Here is a 7030-nt window from a genome sequence, read left to right as displayed (position 1 = left end):
TATTCAAAATTGCATCAGCACGGTGCCTAACAAGGTAACACAGTGGTGCTGAAAGTGGCAGCTGGAGCTTAATACAGCTAAATATGGATGGATATGTTTCGGTGATACATCATTCAACTTATATCTTACCAAAAATGGTGAAGTGTTATCTAGGTTACATACTGTTGTAGACTTATGTACTCCTACGACATGTCGTTTACAGAACAGATATAGGTTGCATAAATCGAAACCTTTTGAACAATGAATCACTTGTTTTAATGTGCAAAGTTTGTGTTCGACTACTTCTAGAATACTGCGCGTTTATTCTTAGTAGCGCGCGCATAAAGGATAAATTAAGGCTGAAATCAGTACAGAGACGATTTACACTTCGTACTCTTGGAACTGGTTGTGCCTTGACATATAATTCTAGGTGTAATAAACTTGGGCGCTACGCTTTATGAAAGAGGAGACTCAAACGAAATCCTATCTTCTTCTTCAAAATATTTAACAAAATATCCATCACATCCAACTAGGCGATTCAATATTCAGAAACTTCTGATTACGACGTACGTAACTGCTTGTCATTAGAAAAACAAACACATTCTAACTCATCTCTCTATATGAATTACTTTATCTGTAAATTTTCTAGACTCTGGAATAATCTACCTCAAACTATCCTTACGATAAAATCTCTCCCATTATTTGTTCGTTCCACTGATGCTTACTGCTTCTCTGAAAATGCATTAAATGTTCTAGCGCCCGTAAGTGTATCTTACTCCCCATGTGAGATTACAGGAACTTTAAATGTTTAGCCACTTACCTGGTGTCACTTTACGCTAACACTGTCCCTAGCAACCTTAACTTATTTGAATAGTATCTAACATGAGCAGTGGTAAACATGACTGACATATTTTGGTAATCAATGTTTTGTTGTTTCGTGCTCTCTGTTTTCATTTTACTTTCTCTAGTTGCAGATAATTATCAATAATTCGTCCCGGCACAGTAAATAACCCTAAATAACATTGTTCACAGATCAACAGGCTATTCACTAAAGAAAACATTTAAAACTCCTTGCTGATGCACTGGAATGCTGTAATACATGTCATAAATGCACTATCTAAATAACTATTGATTTAACAAACTTAAGACAATACTACATCACATGTTCGTTCTCTACATCTAATGTTACTATTTATATCAGATAGGCCATGCCTGTAAACTGGCTTGAATACTGTAGTTACTATTTTCAGAATATCTATATATGTTATATTATATATATATATATATTATATTATTATATTATATTATATTAATATATTATATTATTATATTAATTTGACCGATAAAAATAGTAACAATATTATTAGAAACTCATATATTATCCGTTTTTATTGTAGTTTAATTTAATTTTCACGGTAGTCAAATGAGCAATTACTGTTGACAGTGATGTAAATCAAACGTCATCTAATGTGATAATGATGAAATGCTTTGGATTCTACTTAAAACAAACTACGAATGTTGTTCACGTCGGAGTGCAGTCATGTGATTGTAGTGTTGCTTTGTCAATTTTATATGAACAACATTTTTAACCACTGTCAGATGATCATTGTCAGGTAACTCTTTTAATCCACCGATTTCCATCGATTTCACAAAACTATCAATATAGGTGTTGACAAGTATCCGATTATGTAGGTGTAACATAGTCAGTGGTTTAATGCATTTGAAGTCATAACAAGTGAGACTGATATTTTACACCTCCACTCTGTTGGTCAGTGAGTGATCTACAAAATTTAAAATATTCACTCATCAACGTTCTGACATTGAATTTTAATCATCTCTAATTTCTGTCAATTATTTCTTATATGAGAGTGTGCTTTACTGCACGATAAGATCTAATTTTGGTTGATGATTTACTCTGAATTTTGATGTCTATTCTTTGGGAGTATTTAGTCAACAGTTGAAATACTGTGCACGACTGTCACTCAATTACACCACTCACACAAACTGATTCAGTTGATCAGACAATCTACAGGAAAGCACTTTCATTTAGTTGTAGGAGACCAATTCCGAATGAACGGTTTACCTTTACATACAAGTCAGTTTACTGCAGTCAGATTTTGCTGAGTTCTCAGTCAAAGTTGTATGGATGATACTCGGTTGTGTGAGAACTCACAGACACCTCTTCAGTGACCTCTTCTTCTAATATCCTGCATTAAATATTGCTGTAACTGAACGGATTAAAAAAAACCATCAACTCTCGTTCACCTCATTCGAAATTTGTATACTTTACATGGTCCAGTATTAGTTGCTTGGGAGTTGCATAAGAGATTGAAATCGGCTTCTCTGGAAATGCCGAAATCTTTATTGAACTGTATGCTTCTTTTGCCATGAATGTAAGGATATGAGCCACAATATTGAAATCATCATCATCTTCTTTGATCACAGTCCATATTTCTAACCTTACCATGTAATCCCCAAAAGCATCAAAATCTAAATTTATGTCCAACGTTCCATCACAGTCTCCATCACGACGCCAATGTGATAATTAGGAGTATTTGAATTATAGTATAAACTAGAAATCCCAGAAATAACTCAGTTTAATCAAGAAGTAATAGATGAACGCGAACGAATGTACTGTATTTGGAATTCGAAATCAAGCACTCATCAAGTACAAATGAATCATTGGTTCATATAAACACCACAGTATTGTATGGTGTGCAAAGTGCTGTTTTGTGATACAGGTTTCATCTTGGTACAAATGTAAAAGAAGTCATTATGAGTGCACATTATCACAGTATCAGAGAGTGAGGTTGCATTTGATTATCATTCGAATAGTGGTTTGGTGATGCCAAGTTGACTACTTGGTTGTGTTAGTTGACTTTTAAACATACTTCCCACTGCTAACATCTCCACTCACACTAGTGAGGTGTTGCTTGCTAGGCCGAAACGGCCATTAAGTGCTTTCAGGTTCTCAATGGTTTTCTATTCTTGATCGGTTCATGATCTTAATTATAACCGTCGTTTTCAGTTCATATACATTGCAGTGCATCGTCTGCCAAATTAAATTAGGCTTATTTCAAATCGAAAGATAGAGAAGCTCAATATAAGCTAGGCTGGAATCGATTTTATCATGAGTGAGACAAGTGAAAAGAACACGCGTTAGTAATCAGACCACACATGGGAAGAGAACGTGTTCATGGATTAGTTAATTAATTCTCTCATATAATATAAATGTGTGCACCATTGGTAAATTATTGATCGGTCGAGTTTTATGCCGATAACCGAATGAATGGAAGATTATTAACAGACATTCACATCACCATACACTAACGTGCAGATACAAGTCAGTCAATAGTCTATGTATTAATAACACAAAAACAGTGTACTATTACCCACTGTTTAATTTTAGTATCAATTCTAATATTTTGACTAATAACTTTGTACTAACTCACTATTCGGAAATGGTTTACAAATTAACGTGATGTTAATTAGATGATCACTGCACAAAAATTACTACTCTAATAGGTTTGTTTGTATTTTTGACTGTCGTGTGTAAATGTGAGTGACAAATTCAAACCACTTTCTGAATGTTATTTATGATATTCGATAAAACATTTGAATCAACTGAAAAATATATGGAGAATATATTTTGCATTACTTGTTGCACAATGAACTAGCAGAACTTGACAAAATTTTATGGAATATAATTCGTCTCAAGAGAGACATGTACCCTAAACGATTTCTGCTGGAGTTTCAGGTAGAACTGCTCGAAAATAGAACATACGACGAAGTACAAACAAATGAATTTCGCATATTTAGGTATTGAATAATGTCACGATAGTCAGCTGAAAACGAAAGGCCAGCATATGTAAGGTGATCATTTAGCTTGTATTTTCTTAACTATTCAAGTTTGCAGCATAATAAGGTATGGAACGTCACGTTCAAATATGGACTTCGTTCATTATTGATGCACAGCCGATTGATCCACTCGTAACTTACAACCCTATCTAACAACCAATTCATTTACCAAAGTTTATTTGTAAACTTCTAACAATCAACCAAATTATGTCGTTTTCAATCTTTAGGTTCATGTAGTAAAAACGTCCAAAATACCAAGCCTTAAAGAAGAGTGAAACCGAGAGTTCCTAGGTCAAATGTGTTAACAAATAAGTTCAAATGGGGGGTTTTTGTGGAGATTTAGTAATTTTATAGTTAAGATCATGAGTCGATTGAGGTTAGACATTAACACCGTTGGATGCCAGCTCAGTGGTCTATCGGTTAAGGGCTCCTGCTCGAGACTGGTAGGTCCTGGGTTCGAATCCCGCGAGAGCGGGATTGTGGGTGCGCACTGCTGAGGAGTCCCAAAATAGGACGAAACGGCCGTCCAGTGCTTCCAGGTTTTCAATGGTGGTCTAGTCTTAATTGACTCTTGATCTTCACTATAAAGTTACTAAATCTCCACAAAAATACCCCTTGTGATCATGATCATATGCTCACTAGTGACTGGCTCCTTGAGGTAATTCCTGGAGTTCTAGTGAGAAGTCGTGGCCAGTGGAGCTAACCCATGTCAGGTAGAGACAGGTATCTACCTCAGTACATTGGAAGTTGGTTGAGCAATTTCGTGGATTGGTTGAGGTTAGACATTAACACCGTTGGATGCCAGCTCAGCGGTCTATCGGTTAAGGGCTCCGGCTCGAGACTGGTAGGTCCTGGGTTCGAATCTCGCGAGAGCGGATTCGATTGTTGGCCGTAGTTATGCATTTGGCTGATCTTGTGCTATATCTTAGCTAGTATTTGGGTAAACCATCAAAGCTTAAAATAAGATTTCAGTTGTGTAGCAACTGGTGTACGAGTTTGAAGTAAAATGTTTGAAAACGCTAGGACCCTTTGTCACTTGGCTTCGGGCACTAACGTGTCACATAGTGCAAGGTAACTGTGATCACAATCAATTCCTGAAGTCTTTTTCGTGAAATTATAGTGGTATTGGTTTCTATGCTTACGATTCTTGAAGCTGAACATGTAATTTCTGAGACGGTTGATATTCAACACCTAACACATTGAGGATGGCAGTAATGACGAACGCGAAAACAGAGAAATCAGAATGGCATAGCTCGGTCATGCAGGAGTGGTCACACAACATCTCGGTCATGGCATCAAATAGACTACTCTCTTTACGGCTCATATGTGTTCTTCAGAAATACTTACTTACTCCTGTCACTTTTTCTGAAGGAGCGCAGGCCATCAACTGACATTCCTCATCTGAATCTGTCCTAGACAGATTATTTCAGTTCTTTCCACCTGCTATCCATCCTTTTTGAAAGTGCTTTCGATTTCCGATATAGTGTGCTATTTGGACTTGATATTTTCTGTTTTTTAATGATTCCAATTTAGCGCTTGCTTTGTGATGCAGTCTGATGACTTCTTCGATGTGTGTCTTATCCACCTTAAACGTTTTTTCTTCATTTCCTCCTCAACTGGAGGCTGATTTTTTCTCTCGCACAGTAGGTTGTAGCTGTTGGTATACGGTCAACAGATATTTAGAAATCATGTTGTGGCTCAGAGATAAGATCTTGAATAGGAAAGTTATCCGAGATACCAGTCTTACAGTAATCCCCATGATTCGCAAAATAACTAAAATGAAGTTTATGAGTCTGTACTTCGTTGCCTTTGCTGTTTCCTTTGTCCAGTACTGCGCGATAACGTTATTGATCTTTAACATTAGTGGCTTGTTACTGCCACGTCTGTTAGAGAACATATGAATAATAATGTCAGTTATTACACATGTTGGATTCTTTGATTTATTATTAGGTCGGATTAAGTTTTAGCATTGTTTCACACATTTGCACAGTCGCCGGATATACGTATCATATCGTCGAGGTGAGAAGACGTTCTCCATTAACATTTCGGAAATTACTACTAAATATTACACATATCTATGAGATCATTGTAGATTCTGTAGCCCTAGATAAAAAAATGGAAAGTCTTTTGGTTTACTAATGTAATTACTCAGAGATGTCAGGCCATTTGTTTTAGAGCTACTTCTTATGGTGTCAAGCTCTTCCTAACTGCCATTTCAACCACGTAATACTCTAGCAAATACATAGGTTTCATGTCTTAAGTGCAATGATGGAAAGTCTTTAAAAATACATAGTTATATAAAACGTTACCTGATTTTCGCGCTATATTTACGTGAGAGTTCAGATTTGTCGTAGTGAATAATGTGAATTTATTAGGTTTTAAGTGTTCAGTTACGGCAACACAGTTCTGTGAAGGATTATCACAGTGTTTGATAATGAGCTATTGGCAAAATCGACATTCCAGTGTCCATTCATAAGTTAAAGTACCCACTCCTGGTCTAAAAACCGTTAATATAGTTTTGTTGGTCGGTGTAGAAATTTCTCACACTTTTCAGTGTATGAGTTGGCAGGGAACAATAAATTAAGGTTTGGTTGTTACCACAGAACATCCTGTAGACGTGCATTGTTAAGGGGTTCACTGCTGTGACAGAACAGAGAGATCAAGATATTGTTACTGCGTGTAGGTTGCAAGACACATTGTTTACAGACACATTTGTCTGGAACGGCAAATGTTTTTCACATCACAGGGAGGAAATATTTGTTTTCCGAATGATTTCAGAGAGCACGGAGTCATCAGTAATCATTTCATAATCGATGGTGAATGTTAAAACTCATAAGCATATTTTGGAAAATATTATATTTATTTCAAGTTTTGAATTCTGTGCCCCAAATTTTAAACCAAGCGACCACTGACTTACCTTGGTTTAGAAACAGTCGACGTGCCATAAATGATGGTGTTTTCATGTAAACCGACACAAATAGAATCAGTTTATCTTTATACTACGTTGGTTTCTGCTCAATATGATTAATTTAGCTAAAGTGAATATTTCTAGTTGTAATGGGTAAAGAAACGCGCTATTTAAAAAGGACAGTGGTATTATTCCTCGTTGAGTAAATTTTATTGTTTTGATCGTTATTAACGTATCAAGACTATTGTTTATACATTGGTTGAATTTCTTTCAGTTAAAGTATTC

At 36.0% G+C, this 7030-nt stretch overlaps 1 non-coding gene across 1 annotated transcript; it reads left to right on the top strand.

The window, feature by feature from the left end:
• Positions 1 to 4240: 4240 nt before the first annotated feature.
• Smp_tRNA_00620_Pseudo_CGA.1.1 lies at positions 4241 to 4312 on the top strand. The gene has a single exon. It is a non-coding gene (tRNA).
• The last annotated feature ends 2718 nt before the right edge of the window (positions 4313 to 7030 follow it).

Source organism: Schistosoma mansoni, chromosome 5 (assembly GCF_000237925.1).
Source record: "Schistosoma mansoni strain Puerto Rico chromosome 5, complete genome".
In the NCBI taxonomy this organism is placed as follows: domain Eukaryota; kingdom Metazoa; phylum Platyhelminthes; class Trematoda; order Strigeidida; family Schistosomatidae; genus Schistosoma; species Schistosoma mansoni.
This window is presented reverse-complemented; position numbering and strand designations above follow the sequence as displayed.